This window comes from Anabrus simplex, chromosome 9, assembly GCF_040414725.1.
Source record: "Anabrus simplex isolate iqAnaSimp1 chromosome 9, ASM4041472v1, whole genome shotgun sequence".
In the NCBI taxonomy this organism is placed as follows: Eukaryota; Metazoa; Arthropoda; class Insecta; order Orthoptera; family Tettigoniidae; genus Anabrus; species Anabrus simplex.
The window spans coordinates 98,798,645-98,817,181 of NC_090273.1; the positions used below are offsets into that span (position 1 = coordinate 98,798,645).

The 18,537-nt window shown below is 42.1% G+C and overlaps 1 protein-coding gene across 1 annotated transcript in view; it reads right to left on the reverse strand.

Moving 5' to 3' along the window:
• LOC136880886 (acetylcholine receptor subunit alpha-type acr-16) overlaps positions 1-18,537 on the reverse strand; it is a 111,839-nt gene that overhangs the window by 71,941 nt on the left and 21,361 nt on the right. The gene's annotated exons all lie outside the window — the stretch shown is intronic.

An 18,537-nucleotide genomic window follows, 5' to 3' on the forward strand; every position in this document is an offset into this window, starting at 1 on the left:
ACTAGAAAAGTAAAATTTCTATTATTCATTCAGTAAAACTTAATATATTTACATACTTCAATAAGTGTAATGCTTAATTTTGCACAGTGTTGTCATGCTACGTGACTTTCATTGAGCTGAAAATAGTATTTAAAACCTATCAGAGGTCCATTGATAATAGCGAGCTAATAGTGAGCTAATTTCACCACTAGTGAAGATACGTGTGTTATTACTATACAAGTACAAAAACACTGTAAATACCATAACAAGTAGACATACCGTCTTCTTCTACCGCTTTTCACACATCTGTGTGGTCGCGGGTGTGAACTCTGTCAAACATGGGGTTTTTGCCTTGTTTTACATCCGGATGCCCTTCCTGACGCCAACCCCATAGGGGTAATGTGCTCATTGCTGCGTGTTTCTATGGTCGTTGGTAGTGCATTGCGTTCTCTGAATATGAAGAGGAAAGTGTTGGGACAAATTCAAACATCCAGTCTCCGAACCAGAAGAATGATTCAGATTCGAATAAAATCTCCGATCCGGCCAAGAATTGAACCTGAGACCCTCTGAACCGAAAGCCTCAACACTGACCATTCAGCCAATGAGTCGGACAACAAGTAGATATACAGTACGTATGTCTTCTAATAAATAATTTAAGTAATATTATTCCCGGTGAACATGATTGGATTGCTGGTTAATTTATCAGGTCGTTTACACTCAATCAACAACTATAAGAACAACCCCTGTCCGACTCGTTGGCTGAACGGTCAGCGTACTGGCCTTCGGTTCAGAGGGTCCCGGGTTCGATTCCCGGCCGAGTCGGGGATTTTAACCTTAATTGGTTAATTCCAATGGCACGGAGGCTGGGTGTATGTGTTGTCTTCATCATCATTTCATCCTCATCACGACGCGCAGGTCGCCTACGGGAGTCAACTAGAAAGACCTGCACCTGGCGAGCCGAACCCATTCTGGGATATCCCGGCACTAAAAGCCATACGACATTTCGCACAACAACCCACAGTTAATCAGTGTTACGACTTATTATGTTAGGAATGTTTGTAAAGTATACACCTCTTAAAATATAATAGCAAACACTATAAATCAATGCGTAGGCATCCAGAATATTTTGAGGTGCGCGTAAGGTTTTTGTTCTAACCGGTCAGTATACGCAAACAGAACAGATATAACCAATTTATTTCAACGTAAGTTTGAAAGTGACCTGGATTTCTGTCCACTAGCATAAAAAAATAATAGTGCGAACATTTACGTTCACGGCCTGGGACGTAACTACAGCTACTGTCACTGAAGCGCACACACTGGTCGCTCGCCCGTCCTCTTACTGTCCATGCTGTGTGCTCGCCCGCGGGCCGAAGCGCCCAGCGTGAGCACCTCTGATCTGCAGTGAGTACACAATGATTTTCCTAAAACATTACTGATTTCAACTTTCTCCCTGCTATGGATATGACGCTCTTAATGGTTATTCGTCTGTCGGATGGAGACTTTAAGCCGTCAGTAGACCCCTTGGTGTTATTGGACAGTAGTCGACACCAGTTTTTCATCTTCTCTCCCTACCTAAATATCATGCACATCATTTCACACTCGCAAATAAATAAATAAATAAATAAATAAATAAATAAATAAATAAATAAATAAATAAATAAATAAATAAATAAATAAATAAATAAATAAATAAATAAATCTAGAAATGCTGCTTCCACTTCTGAAGGGGGACTTGTTTCTGAGGTTCATTCAGTGTAAGACTTAAGTGTGTGTCCAGGGGCGTATAACAGAGTGCATAGTCACTGACTTGTCATCGAGGCGACCGTGGCTCGAATTCGAGCTAATGAAAATGTAACTTCTCTCTTGGTACTCTGACATTTATCTTCTCTATTTCTTCAAAACTGAAGACTTCGGGGGTAAATAATGATAACCCACATTTTGTAAGTTCTGAGATATAAAGGAATGAATGTTCACAAAATATTTACTGTTTAAATGTTGAATCTTTGAAATATCTTACTGAATACAACGACATATGTAATTCTTCTTTATATAACATCCAAAGAAAATGGTATACAGAACCAGTATTACAGATAATTAATGTATTAATGTGCCTATCAATTTGAGGGTTGTAATTGCTTACATATAATATTGATAAACGTAGTGAAATGACAATGCAAGAAAACATCCGCTTCTGAAGTTCTGGCCAAAGTGCTTTGTATACCACCCTATACTAGACTTAACTAAAGTTGGCGTCTGACAGGTAAGGTTGGAGGGAGGAGCATTGCACGTGCCATTTCACGATGTTGCCACATTCAAGCATTCTTTGCTACATGCTCTTACCCCTCGCTTCCGGCTCACTTGTTCCCTCTTTCATTCTGACCGCTGTGATCTGTTGTAGACTACCTGGCCAGGTGGTGTCGTCCCATTTGCGATCACTCTTATACAAACAATCAGGTTCTTATCAGTGACAATGACAGGTTTGGCAACTCCCAGAAAGACGAGCTGCCCTGGAGTTTTATCTCCATGGCAACCGCAGTCGCCCCTCCCTCGTTTCCATGGCAATCACACAGCCACTCCCTTTATCCCGCCCCGGCAGGCAGTAAAGGGACCTCCCTCTAAGAAATGTCACACGCCAACTCTTATTATTAGCAGTATAGATAAGGAGGAATAAAAAGGAACTTCATGTTGGATATAACTGTTTATAACAAAGAATTGAAAAGTAGAAAATATGAGATTTATCACTTTTTACCCCCGAGGTTTTCAATAATTACTCTCTGTTCGATAAGGGATACACCAGCTCAGCACACTGTTTATAGAGGAACCCCCAGCTCCAGATTTTTCGAGCAGGGGTACGTTAGGTTGGTACGCGTGCGTGGTTATCGGCACCCCGATATGATAAAGGGAGGAGGACGTGCCATCAGGTTTGGCTAACGAAATGGCGCATCAAGATCAATGTTGACAAGTGCCAAGCAGTGCTGTTCACCAAGAAGAACAGACGCACACGCAGACCAGTCAACAGAAAAGCGCTAAAGCTTTTCAACGAAGATATAGTGTGGCATGACAAAGTCAAATACCTAGGAGTAGTCCTAGACAGAAAGCTCACCATGCTACACCACATCAATGATATCCAAAGAAAAGCACACATACGACTTAGCCAGCTATATCCTATACTGAAGAAAAAGTCCAGTATTAACACGGAAGTAGCCATAAACATGTATAAGGCCCTAATCAGACCAATAATCATGTACGCAGCCCCAGCGTGGGGGTTCACTGCAATGACGAACCTGGATAAGCTGGAATTAATACAAAATAAATGCCTACGAGCAGCGACCAGACTCCCTTACGACACGCCAATACGCCAACTACGCAGTATTGCGAAAGTCAGCTCAATAAGGCACCAAATACGTAAACAGACACTAAACATGTACAAAAAGTCATGGAGTAATAAGATCAACCCGTTAATAAGCGGGATCGGACGCTACGACGTCGATCTGTACAAAAAATATCCTACACCGAAGCACATTCTGTTCAGCCACAGGGTTGGGTGGGCGAGAGGCCGATAGCCAACCCCCTCCCGCCAAGCTGACACCTATATACCACATAAACCCACACACTGCAGACACCTATGTAAATATGTAAATATGTTTCAGCTGTCCTAGACCCAGGGACCAGGCGAGGAAGATTGACAAAAAGTACAACCTAAGAAGACGACGGCAACGCAGTCAGACGGCCAAGGACGTATCAATCCACCCCCGCCCCCCGACAGAGACATGGGAGCGGAACACCAGCCCGCGCCCGATACACAGCACTAATATCTATCTGTTTAATAAGTTATCTCACTCCTATCTAGGTTGAACGCTGGACACGAGAGCAGGCAAACAGCCGGCACTCCAATGAGAACTTGTATATACATATGTTATTAATAACCTTAGTTTTAGATCTGCAATGACAAGTGTGTTCCAACAACACCGCATAGAGGGACATCGACAGGAGGAAGAAGATAGCCCCTTGCATGCAAAGCTTGGCTTTAATTCCCCCCTCTCCAAAAGGAGACTGGGCACCAGGGACTGCTGGCTGCTGGACAATGGGACGAACCTGTGGCCCAAAGCCCAGACGCTAGCAGACCCGAGCCGACCCGGCAGTGACAAGAAGGACTGATCCCCATAATAACAGAAAATTGCAAGGAAATGGTTATGATTGCATGACACCTATTCCTAACTAACACAACCTCTGGACTTTATCCAGCCCACATCCTTGCATGTGCTATCACAAGATGTCAGGTTTTACATGTAGGCTCTTTCTTCTTTCTGCCTATGTGGTTTTTTCCCTGACCCTTCAATACCATACTTCAACACCATATACCTAACACAAACTCTTGCCGTGGTAGCGAGTCTGACTCGGAAACCGGCAGATACTCCTTGTATCACTTCCCACTCCTCCCTGCTATCTCTTTCTTCTTCTTAGAAATAATAGCATGTCGGAGGCAATGTAGATTGAGCCGATGGTCACGCGGGGGGAGCGGGATTCGCCCCCCCCCCCGAAAAAAAAGCCATCGGGTTTATAGTGGCTGTCCGTATGTCCAGATGGAGTCTCGTTTAGCAGAAGTATTTTTAGGTTCCCCTCTTCAGTTACTGGTCCTCCGTGAAAGGTTAAGGGGAAGGGAGAAGGAAGGAGTTGTTCCTCCAAGTCGCTGGAAAGCCGCGGGGGGAGGGTTAGAGGGAGACGACACCCAGGCAAACGTAAGCACAGTAGAACAAGACTTTGTTTTACGTTGCACTGACACAGATAGTCTTACGGCGACGATGGCGTTGGAAAGGCCTAGAAGAGGGATGGAAGCGACCGTGGCCTTAATTAGGGTACAGCCCCAGAATTTGTCCAGTGTTAAAATGGGAAACTACGGAAAACCATCTTCAGGGCTACCTACAGTGGGGTTCGAACCCGCTATCTCCCGGATGGAAGTTCACAGCTGCGAGCCCCTAACCACACGGCCAACTCGCCCGGTAGAACAAAACTAGAGTAAGCAGATTCCCTTTTTGCAGGGTGCGGTTTGTGTGTATTTTGAAGTAATCTAATCTGTACGGAGGCAGCCATGTGAGATTATGGGTAATACATTCAAATTTAATTATTACTCTCTATTCGTTTCAAAATATTTTTCGACGTATAGAATCTACTGAAAATCTAGTCTTGACAGCCCCTATTCATCTTCTACCACTTTTCCCACTCCAGGTGGGTTCGCGGGTGCGAACTATGTCGCCCACGAGGATTTGGCCCCTTTTCGCGGCTGGATGTCCTTTCTAACGGCAGCCGTATTTTCTTCGTTCCGTTTCCTGCTACGGGATTGGGATGAGGTGAGATGAAAATTATTATTATTATTGCTTAAAGGGGCCTAGCATCTAAGTTTTCGGACCCTATAATCACCACGTAATAAAATAATATTTTAAAAAATAGCATACAAAAATTAAAATGAATCCAATATGTAAGGCGTGATAAAAAACTTTCCGTTTGAGGGTGTTGCTGCAGCGGACATGCAACATAGCGCGACTCCGGTGCGGGTATACAAGCATGGGCATGTAGACAAAGACATTCATGTCGCAGTCGTATCTTGCCGAGGTGAATGCGTTAAATGCGGCCACGTGAATTATGGCGACGTTATAACCAAATGCGTCCAAACAGGACCAACGTGGTGTTAATCTGTTCTTGGCTGCCAAAGGAGAAACACTGGTGGACATCCATCGGAGAATGAAGACTGTGTATGGGGCAGCATGTCTGTCGAAAACCACCGTGCGGGTCGCGTTTCGACACAAGGCGCCGGTCGATTTGGGAATCCAGCCTCATCCATTACGCCAACTCAAGTGGGAGACACTCGAGCACCCGCCCTATAGTCTTGATCTCTCCCCATGCGATTATCACGCTTTCGGTCCCCTCCAAAAAGGCCCTGAAGGGTCGACGTTTACTATAAGACAAGAACGTGCAGCAGGCGGTAACGGACTTCTTCACGCAGCAGGACACGGTGCTTTATAAGGGGATCTTCAACCTGGTGCGTCGATGGGATGAGTGCCTGAATGCTCACGACGATTTTGCCTGATTGGCATCCCGATTCAGGACTGTACGGTCGTCGAACGGAAACATTTTGCTCGCCTCTTGTAGGTTATTATTTGTCCAGTACGGTATAAGAGCCAAGCATCGGGTTAAGTTTTGAAAAGTACAGAAAGAGGTCTATTTTAGTTTCAATTAATTACAAATGATAGGGGCGTATAACTGGGTAACATCGTCTTTGGCATCTCAGCAGGCAACTAGTAGTAAATTCTAAGCAATATATGCGGGATTTTCTTGAATCGAACCGTCATATCCCTGTTCTTTACATTCCACTTGATAGTACAAACACCATATCAACAAAAACATATAAATACAGGGTAGATTACTTAATTACAAATGCTAATGCATTGGGAAGGAAATAGTTTTTGTTTCCACGGAAACAGTTCTTATTCTTTGAATAATATTGTTATTGATATCGTGTTTATTGTTCGACTATGAAGGTTCTGAACTAATTAAATTTGCTTAGCCCTTCGTGGGACTTAATAACGTACGATTATATGACAAATATACTACGGTATGAGAAATAGTAACATAAGAAACATGATACTTAACAGTAAAATGCAAATAAATTCCGAATAGATTTACATTCAGTTCCATTGAAAATCCACCATGTTCTGTATTTATTTATAGCATTTACTGCATAGTGGCATATATTTGTTCAGAAATAAAAGAAATGTCTGACACACAAAATGAAGGAATCCCTGAAAGACTTTCTTCTCTGGGAATATTTAAGGCCAGAAGTAAATAATAAACTGATTACTGCATTGCGGTGCTGTTCACTGTACGGTCAGCACTTTGGCTACATAAGGAGTACGATCTTCAACAACGCATGCCAATAATGTCATACGAAGTATTATACCTACATTGAATGCTTAGGGGCCTTATTCATGTCGGAAGTTTCACTGCTGTTAGGAGCATGTAAGCGAGGTAGTTTCATTTCTATAACCGAACTCCTTCGGTAGCAGGACTGCTGTATGCATCCAACGTCCTTCCAAGTTGTGACCAAGATGGACGTGAAGATGACTGACGATGGACATCATCAGAAGATTTTGAAGTCGCCACTTGGCCATCAGAAGATTTTGGAGTCGCCAGCTTATCAAAAAGGAGATTTTGGAGTCGCTAACTGACCATCAGAAGATTTTGGAGTTGCCAGCTTATCATCAGAAGATATTGCAGTCACCATCCGATCATCGGAAGATTATGGAATCGCCAGCTGACCATCAGAAGATTTTGGAATCGCCAGCTGGCCATCAGAAGATTTTGGAGTCGCCAGCTTATCATCAGAAGATTTTGGAGTCGCTAGCCGAACATCAGAAGATTTTGAAGTCGCCAGCTGACCATCAGAAGATTTTTGAGTCGCCAGACGATCATCGAATATGTGAATAGGCTAAGGTGTGTGTTTGCACGCGCGCGCGCGTGTGTGTGGGTGTGTGTGTGTGTGGGTGTGGATGGGTTTGTGTGTGTGTGTGTGTGTGCGTGGGTGTGCGTGTGGGTTTGTGGGTGGGTGTGTGGGTTTGTGTGGGTGGATGTATGTTTGTTTGTGCTGGGTTTTACCGGAAGTAATGTACGAATGTCATTATCTAACAAATTTCATACGGCAGGATATTATTAGTGGATAAGGAAGAGTTTATTAATCGGTTAGAGTGTCTGGCTGTTGTATTGGTGGTACTGAGTTCAATTACGAGCCCTTTACAGGGTTCTTCTCGCCTAAGGTGGTGCCTGGTGTGCCGGACTCACACAGCCCAGAATGAAATAATTGAGGTACTACTTGATACAATCGGTACAGAACTCCAGGGGTGAACGGTGTAGAAGGGTCTTTATTTGGGGCTGATGACCTAGATGTTAGGCCCCTTTAAACGGTCATCATCATCATCATCATGAAAAATATCGGTGAAGGATAGCTGCAGTACAGCGGAGATCAGCGTTAAGAATCACAGAAACTGACTTACGGCAAACGAATGGAACGATGGCAGCAAAGATGGCAGGAAGATCCACGAGGGAAATGGACTAAGCTGCTGATACCATGGATGTGAGAAACCAGTAATAAGCGGTCTTTGTGCAGTTTACTTCCTTGAACTTGGTTATGTACTCATTGGAAATGTGGAGCTCTGGGAGTGTGTAAAAAAAGGAAAATGATGTGATTGTTGTTTGTAAATATCTGGAGAATTAAGCCTAGTGTGAAAGTATGTTCTGTGTTGTGAACTGTGTTTACATGTCTAGATGACGTCCCGTAATTATTAAAGTTGGTGCAAGGATCTGTGACACGGGTAGTGCGAGAGTGTCTAACCCAACATTTACTGTAATTTGGTGACCCCGACGTGATAAGTATAACTGTACGTGCCACAATGGAGAAATTGTGTAAGAAACGCAAACCTGTGAAGATATCATTCACGAAAACCTCCCGACTTTTACTAGATTAGCTAAATAAAGACACGATAAATGAGGAAGATGTAAGGTTAATGTCCGTACCATTGGAACGGTTATTTCAAGAACTTTCGATGTTAGATGAGCAAATACTGGACTTTATATTGCAGGAAGAAGGGAGTGATAATAAATATGAAGATGAGTATACCAATATTGAAGAATATAGGGATAGGATGGACACTATGGGATTCAAAATAGAAGCACACACTCAGAGGTTAGGTGTAACTCAAGGAAATTATAGGTATGAAATTACACGTTCTGTGGAGTCACATGAAAAGGAGATGAAATTACCAAAAATACAGTTAGTTAAATTTAGCGGTGGCATAAAGGATTGGCTTTCCTTTTGTAGTCAGTTTCGCAGAATCCATGAAGATGAAGACAAAGCAGCAGAAGACAAATTCCAGTGCCTGATCTAGGCGACAGTTCCAGGAACAAGAACACGAGAAATCATCGACAGCTATCCACCGACTGCAAAAAACTATCAGAAGGCAGTGGACGGACTGACTGAAAGATTTGGTAAGAAGGAGTTTCTGACAGAGTTCTACATCAGAGAGCTCCTAGGTTTGGTTATAAAATATGCCATCAGTGTGGAAGGTAAGGGACATACTTTACAACTGTACGATAAGCTTGAGTGTTACTTAAGAGCACTGGAATTCATTGAAGTGACTTTTGACAAGCATGCGGCAATTTTGTTTCCACTTATTGAATCAAGCATTCCAGAGTAGCTTTTGAGAATCTGGATGAGGAGTAGTTCAAGCGTGACTCAGGCAAGTGATTACAGTGAAAAATTGAAGATGTTGCTAGAATTTCTAAAGGATGAGGTGGAAGGAGACGAGAGGATATTGTTAGCTAAAACTGGGTTTAAGTTGGCTCATAGATCAGGTAAAACATCCACTGAAAGAAAAGAAACAGAGGATGAAAGTGTACCTACTGCATATAATTTGTTGACTGGTTGAAAACAGAATACGCGATCAAATGTTTGTGTATTTTGTGACCAGTTTCATGAGAGTAAGGAGTGTTTTAAAGCACAAGGGATATCTCTTAGGGAAAAGACAGACATGTTAAATTCTAAACTGGCTTATTTCACTCGGACACAAGTCTGTAGGGTGTAAATCCTCACTAAAATGTTTGATCTGTGGGAAAAAAAATTATCCGATAGTGTGTTCTGATCTGCTTAGAAATAAAGAGAAATCAATATTGTCAGAAGCGAATAGGAGGGAAAATACGAGTGTCGTTGGAGCAAACCACTGTTATTCTCCAGATGTCCTGCTTCAGACTCTAATGGTATTTATCACAGCTAAGGGTTGTCAACGTGCGGTAAGGGCGACAATATATACGGGATCTCAGCGTTCCTATATTCTAAAGAAGACTGCTCTGAAACGGCTTGTTCTTGTGTTGGATCTGAGAATCTGATACAAGTTCTGTTTGGGGGAATCGCGTCGCAAAGACAAGTAGACAAGAGATATCGAGTATCACTTCAGAGTATGGCAGGAAATTATTCATGTGAGATTGAAGTCTTAGATCAAGTTTCTATATGTGGTTCAGTTCCTCGCATTAATCAAAGTGCTTGCCTGCAAGAATTAAAGGACAAAGGCATTGTAGTCTCTGACACTGGAGCTGGTCATTCTACTATTGAAATTTTAATTGGAGCTGATTATGCAGGAAGCTTGTTCACGGGAAATATGGTAGGACTACAGTGTGACTTAGTGAAACAAGAAACTCTTCTTGGCTGGATGATAATGGGATCAACACGAAATACAGGGCATGGTAACACGGCTAATCTGGTAACATCTTTACTAACACAGTGAAGATCTGGCAAGACTCTGGATGTTAGATGTGTTCGGGATTACAGATCCAGCAGACAGGAAAAATAGAGAGGAGGTGGAGTTAGCAGTTCTGAATCACTTCAAGGGAACAGTCGCTGTTAACGAAGATGATAGAAAAGCTGTCCTTAAATGACTGTTTGGAGAAAGGTCCCAACTTGCTGAATTCTACCATCCATCCTGATGCGATTTCGAGAAAGGGAAATATGAGTAGTGTCAGATATAAGGAAGGCCTTTCTGCAAATCTCTGTGAATGAAGTGGATCTTCATTATCTGAAATTCCTTTGGTGGGATGATTACGCGACCAGGAAGATTAAGATTTTACGCCATTGTCACGTTGTATTTGGTGTAAATTCCAGCCCGTTCATTCTAGGAGCTGTTGTAGAGCATCATCTTGATAATTGTTCTGCTGGATACCGTGAAACTGCAAAAAAAGGCAAGCATTCATTTTATGCGAACAACTGTGTTGTTTCAGTCAGTTCGGAAGAAGAATTAAACTGTTTTATTCAGGAGGCTTCTCTTTTGATGGCCATGGCAAAATTTGAGTTAAGAGGTTGGGCAAGTAATGCACTAAATGAAAGCGATGCAATTCAAGAAACTATACTGGTACTTGGATTACCACGGAACAGAACAAGTGATAGCCTGTCTTGTGTATGGAAAGTACAAAATACAGAGCCACCTGTAACAAGAATAAAGATTTTGTCTGTCTGTCAGGCAGTATTTGATCCTGTAGGATATACATGTCCTGTCACTGTTGTACCGAAAAAACTATTGCCGGAAAGTTGGAAAGAGAAGACAAGCTGGGATGCTGAGGTCTCGGAAGGTCTGCAAAGAAACTTCGAAAGGTGGTTGGAAGAATTGCATTGTTTGGCTGATGTTGAAATTGCTAGACGATTTACTTCGAGCAGTGATCGAATATCATACACTTTGCATGTCTTCTGTGATGATAGTGCTTCAGCCTATGCTGCTGTTGTATTTTTAAGAAGTGAAAGTAATTGTGGGACGACAGTGCAGTTGTTAGTAGCGAAGTCACGAGTTGTACCGGTGAAGAAAGTAACTACGCCTAGACTAGAATTGTTATCTTGCTACGTCGGTGTCCCACTGCTAGTCACTGTCTCATGGAGACTCCTCAATATTGTTGGACTGATTCGACTATTGTATTGAGTTGGATTAGGAGGGATGGATGATGGGGAACCTTCGTAGAGAACAGAATAAAGGAGATACTAAACTTCACATAAAGAGATGAGTGGAACCACGTTCGTGGGAAACAAAACCCTGCTGACTTGCCGTCGCGAGGGTGCTCGGCTAAAGAACTCTTAGAATCTGCCTGGTGGGAGGACCAGCATGCCTAAGGCTACCTGAGGAGAAATGGCTCAGTAATATGGTTGTAGGCATAGAGTCCTGTTGTCAGGAAGAGGAGAAAGGGGTAGTGATGACAGTTCGTAGTTCTATCTCATGGTTTCTGGAGTACTTTTCGTAGTATACCAAGATAGTGAGGTTGGTGGCATGGATATTCACAATAGTGCAAAACAAACAAATGAAAGATATTAAGGGAAGCTAACAGTGCAAGAAATTAAAAGGGCTGAAAAGAAGCTTATACAACTGGTACAAGAGGAAACGTTCACAAAAGAAAGGGTTTCTAGTTTGAAATCCCTATGTGTCTTCAAGGATGCAGAAGGAATCCTGCGGGTGAAGACGAAAATTTTGGAAAGGAAGGACGATGATAACTTCAAATGCCCCGTTGTCTTGCTAAACAAGCATAAACTAGTTCAGCTTTTGATTCAGAAGGAGCATGAAAGACTGCTTCGTAGTGGAACTCGTATACTACTAGCCCACCTGCGACAGAGATACTGGGTACTGAAAGGTCGAAGAACTGTTAAGAAATGTGATTGATTCGTGCAAGAAATACAGACGACATGAAGCCAAAGGTATGGTTTCAGAAGTACAATGCCCTCTCCCAGAAGATAGAATGAAGGACGCATCGGTGTTTGGAGTTGTGGGAACAGACCTTGCAGGTCCACTAATCCTCAAGGGAGGACAGAAGTCGTGGATTGAATTATTCACTTGTGCCGTGTATGGGGCAGTTCATCTAGAAGTGAAATGAAATGGCGCATGGCTTTTAGTGCCGGGAGAACCCAAGACGGGTTCGGCTCGCCAGGTGAAGGTCTTTTGATTTGATTCCCGTAGGCGACCTGCGCGTCGTGATGATGATGATGATGATGATGATGAAGACAACACATACACCTAGCTCCCGTGCCAGAGAAATTAACCAATGATGGTTAAAATTCTCTACCCTGGCGGGAATCAAACCCGGGACCTCTGCGACAAAAGGCCAGCACGCTAATCATTTAGCCATGAAGCCGGATATCTAATAATCACTCTGTCAACAAGTGGGTTTATTATGAGTCTTCGTAGGTTCATTGAGCGAAGAGGAAGGTCAAAGATAATTTACAGCGACAACGGAAGCAATTTTGTTGGAAGTAATAACCTGCTCACATCCACTGACTGGAGCAGGATAGAAGAAGATGCCTCGTTGCTACGAATTCAGTGGATGTTGAACCCTCCAACCGCTGCCTGGTGGGGAGGTTGGTGGGAACGGATCGTCCAAACAATCAAAAGAGCCCTTCGTCCTGTGCTGGGAAGAGCGTCTCTAAACTACGAAGAACTACTGAGTATAATATGTAACTGCGAGGCTCTGATAAACTCTCGACCTCTCACTTACATGTCAGAAAATCCTGCAGATTTGAGTCCAATCACGCCTAGCATGTTTCTACAAGACATGACCAATGTGAGAACTCCTGATTTGGACTTGATAGATGAGAAGTGTTTAGCAAAAATAATGAGTTACTCAGCAACTACGTCAGAACTTGAGGAAGCGATTCAGGGATGAATATCTGGGTCAGCTTGTACATTGTCATCGTAAATCAAGTGGTGAAACACCAAAAATCAAGGAAGGGGACATCGTGCTCATTGGTTACGACCAAAAGAGGCGGATCGAGTGGCCTATTGCCAAGGTGCTTGAAGTAAATCGTGGAAGAGATGGTGTGGTACGAATGGTATGGTTGAAGACTTCTTCTGGTGAACTTACTCGGCCTATACAGAAACTCTACTTGTTGGAAGGATCTTCACCTTCGGATGTTAGTCCTGTCATTGATGTTGGTGACAGAGTCTGGCAACCTTCAATGTCTCCATTGAGAGAGGTAGAGGTGACGAGAAGCGGAAGGATAGCAAAATTTCCTGAAAAACTGAACCTTTGAGCATAGTGGGAGGATGTGAGAAACCAATAATATGTGTTCTTTTTGTTGTTTACTTCCATGAACTTGGTTATGTGCTCATTGGAAATGTGGTACTCTGGGAGTGTGTAAAAAGGAAAATGGTGTGATTTTTTGTGGTTTGTAAATGTCTGGAGAATTAAACCTTGTGCGAAAGTATGTTCTGTGTTGTGAACTGTGCTTACATGTGTAGATGACGTCCTGTAGTTATGAATGTTGGTGCAAGGATCTGTGACACGGAAAGTGCGCGAGTGTCTAACCCAACATTGAGCGAACTGGGTAGCACGAGCACATGGTGAAGTTAATCATTACCTTACACAGCTCTTGACAGGCCACGGATACTTTAGGAAATTTCTATATAGAACAGGGAGAGTGATCAATCCGCTGTGTGTTTATTGTAATGATGCTGACGCTGTACTCCACAGCTTCCTCTTTTTGGTGTGTGAGTATTGGTCTACACGAAGATGTTTAGAAGTTGAGCAAGAAGAACTGACACCAGATTCTATTATCCTAGTGATAATATGGAACCAGGAATGTTGGGATCAGATAGCTGCGTATGCAGAAAGTATCCTACGAGAGAAAGAGAGTGATTTGGATGCTCATGAGAGACGAAGAAAGAAGAAGCCTGATTGCGTAAAAGATCGATGCCGCCCTGAAGTAATGCGAGAGTGATTCCGGGGCGGGGGTGCACATCGTGGGAAAAGGGTGTGTGGTTTTTTGTGAGTAGGAACTCCACACGTTCACAAGTGTCTCATGAAAGATTTTCAACACTCCCTCGTAAAAAGAATCATCATCATCATCATCACTATAATACATTAATTTAAAATTCAAAATCCCCCTCCCACCTTCAGAACCTCATTGTCTTTAAGTTTCTTCGCATATTATACGGGCAGGCGAAGGCGACATATTACACTGGTTGGTCGCCACGCTTCTGGGGGAGTGGGGTGGTGCTATCCCAGCCACACAACACTCAAAGGTCTTATGAGTGCTTTCCTCTCAATTTGTATTTGAAGAAAATCTGTTGGTATTTAAAAAAGTAGTCCAATATACTGCTGTACAAAACTATGAGTGACACACAGATCTCAGAAGACTTAAAACAAATGTAATATTCTCAAGACATCTAATGTTAATTGATTTTATAATTTTAAGAAAATGTAACTTATTTCTATTTTGTGCGTAACATATTTGTGTGTAATTAATTCGTACAGAGAAGATCACATTTACACTTTAAATAATGTGGTTGCTGACACAGAATATAAATGCAAGCTTTGACAATTTCAGAAACTGCAAATCTCTGGTTATTGCACTTTTGTGAGACTTATGCCGCTCCTGTAGAAAGACACATATTTCAAGTAAAACTTATTTTACCTGACCATTCCATCATCAGATTTGTTATACTTACATCACATACTTTACAAGCAGTCTCTACAGTAATTGTCTTAAATTAATTCCTTATGCTGTCCTAAAATCAGCTCTTGTAGTTCTATACTGACAGTATTTTTGAACTTCTCTTTTCAACTCATTCTTGTCAGCTTCCATAATAAAGAGTTCCACAAGTATCTGAAAAAAGCTCGTTTCAATCAACTAGTAAGTTATTCCCAGCATTCACAGCTTTTATCACTTGGAGAAACAAAATGAAATCTTAATACGGGAGATGAAGCGATCGAGGTGAGGGATTGCTAGCCTTTTTTTAAGGAATATATTCTTTAAGACCACAACTTCATGATACGTGACTGATTGCTATAGGTCTAATTAAATGATTCTTTATTTTAGTCGATGTCTTCCCCTAGTTTAATATGTACGTCTCCTAACGCAAAAAGTGATATACTGAACATGTCTAAGTCCCAAGTACTTCTTCTTTTTTCTACTTCTTCTTCCATTTCATTTCCCTGTTGAGCTGGGTCAGCTTTTCTGGTCACTTTCCTCTAGCAAAAAAACCTTCACTCTCCAGTAAGAACGAAGCAGCCTTGGCAGTACAATTGACCACGGCTTTATACCGCTGCCGTGCTATTGGTTGGCCATTGGCTTATTTATCCAATGTCCACTTTTGAAACAAATACTAAATTGAAACGCTAAAATACTTACGGATCTGTCTGCTTCGGAAACAAATGCATAACACGACTGAACAAAGCCTGAAAAACACTACAAGAGTGAACTTCAATCTAACTTTTATCTTCAGTATCAGATGCCCACTTTTGATATTAACCTAATCAAATATTAAAACACACGAAATGGCTAGGAAGTATTTGTTTGGCACAGCCAGGATTCAAAGCAGCTGTTGAAAATTATTTTTCATTAATACATCCCTCAACTGATTATCATATATTTTTGTAACGTAACCGGTATCATGGTTTCTGTCAGACTCTATAAATTTACTATTCAATTAAACAAAGATGTCTTACTCTGTTGTTGTTTATTGAACTTAATTACTGAAAATATATGCTTTTGAACATGTCAAGCAAATCTTAGGAGAAAAAATTACAAATCCAGAGAAAAATAACAAATTACTCAAAGCTCCAAAAATGTGCATCATCATATTTTTTCTCAAAAATCTAGAAACAAACTTTCAATGATTAATTTTATGCTCTGTCAGTCCTTTATAAAGAACCTAGATTTGGTAAAATAAATAAATTATTGGATATCTCAAAACATAAATTCACATTTCGATGTCCAAAATTCATGCTTGTTAGATCATCTTCACCTGTTTCTGTGTTCTCCGCTTCCTGTTCTAAATAGATTCTATTATCATTTTCTGTCTAGTAATCCGGATCAATATCACTGTCGTCCAACATTTTAGTAATCATTTCTTCTATACCTATTTCGAAGTTTGCCTGATTTGCTCTCAGAACTCGTTTGAGAATAATCAGTTTATGTTTCAACATTATCAATACCGGGCGAGTTGGCCGTGCGCGTAGAGGCGCGCGGCTGTGAGCTTGCATCCGGGAGATAGTAGGTTCGAATCCCACTATCGGCAGCCCTGAAAATGGTTTTCCGTGGTTTCCCATTTTCACACCAGGCAAATGATGAGGCTGTACCTTAATTAAGGCCACGGCAGCTTCCTTCCAACTCCTAGGCCTTTCCTATCCCATCGTCGCCATAAGACCTATCTGTGTCGGTGCTATTAAAGCCCATAGCAAAAAACAAAAAAACAAAACGAAGAAAAACATCAGCCTGTTCGGACTGATGAGATAAACCTGGTCGTGGCTCCTTATTGTACGAATTAATTACACAGCATTGTCACCAATAATAATACAAAACCATAATAAACCGAGAGGATTGGCCGTGCGATTAGTGGCACGCAGCTGTGAGCTTGCATTCGGGAGATAGTGGGTTTGAACCCCTCTATCGGCAGCCATGAAGATGGTTTTTCGTGGTTTCATATTTTAACACCAGGCAAATGCTGGGTCTGTACCTTAATTAAGGCCACAGTTGCTTCTTTCTCACTCCTACCCCGTCGTCGCCATAAGACCTATCAGTGTCGGGGCTACGTAAATCAAATTGTAAAATGATAATAAAAACATAATAATCACAAAATAATATTGATTAAGACGGCTCACGAACAATAGTCACATAAGTGGTATCATACGTCTCCCAGATGGCGCAGCGATCTTGCAGCACTTTTACTGAAGGCCAAACGCAGTAAACGGCATGCCACCTTCACTGCCAAGCTGAAAGGTACGCAAAGGGAGAAAGAAGTAGGACTCCGGAAGGAGAGGAAATGGCCGCCAGAAATTTCGGCAGCCGTCTCACAGACTTATGAATTTTGATACCAGTAGATGGATATACACTGTGGACAGACGAGAAAAGCATACTCAAATTTGAGACAGTGAATGGTTTAATTATTGTTAAAACACATTACAAGGTCTCACCCCCTTTTTAAGTTCCATGCCCAAATATTAGAAGACCGGGCGAGTTGGCCGTGCGCGTAGAGGCGCGCGGCTGTGAGCTTGCATCCGGGAGATAGTAGGTTCGAATCCCACTATCGGCAGCCCTGAAGATGGTTTTCCGTGGTTTCCCATTTTCACACCAGGCAAATGCTGGGGCTGTACCTTAATTAAAGCCACGGCCGCTTCCTTCCAACTCCTAGGCCTTTCCTATCCCATCGTCGCCATAAGACCTATCTGTGTCGGTGCGACGTAAAGCCCCTAGCAATATATATATATTAGTTTTTTTTTTTGCTAGGGGCTTTACGTCGCACCGACACAGATAGGTCTTATGGCGACGATGGGATGGGAAAGGCCTAGGAGTTGGAAGGAAGCGGCCGTGGCCTTAATTAAGGTACAGCCCCAGCATTTGCCTGGTGTGAAAATGGGAAACCACGGAAAACCATTTTCAGGGCTGCCGATAGTGGGATTCGAACCTACTATCTCCCGGATGCAAGCTCACAGCCGCGCGCCTCTACGCGCACGGCCAACTCGCCCGGTTATATATATTAGAAGAAAAATATTCTTGAATAAGTTCATAAAAGGTTGCTAAACACTTTTATACATTTTGAATTTGAGCTTTTCTCTGTGTATTTTTAAGTTGCATTCGCCTTCTTAGCGTGATTGTAATGTAATACATGATAGATTTTTTCCGATATTCTTATTTCATAACATGTCCCTTCTTTTTTTAATAAATGTATCTGGATTTTAATAATAAATCGAAATATCCTGTTGTTTCAAAAGTACACTATGAATATCCTAAATTAGACACCCTTTATCTTACAGTGGGAGAGCACACAACTAAGTATCATGGGCTGATGGGCGTAGATAGTACATACAGGCTTTTAAACAAGGAAAACTTGAACAATTTCAAAATAATTGTAGGGGAGAAACGGAATGCACTTCTCGGACTCTTCTGATATTTTGTAGAACCCGTAGGGGTTTCATTTAACGCATCGGTACTGACGAGGACTTTCCTAGGCAATAGTAGCTATTGACTCAAAATTTAACTCAATTTAA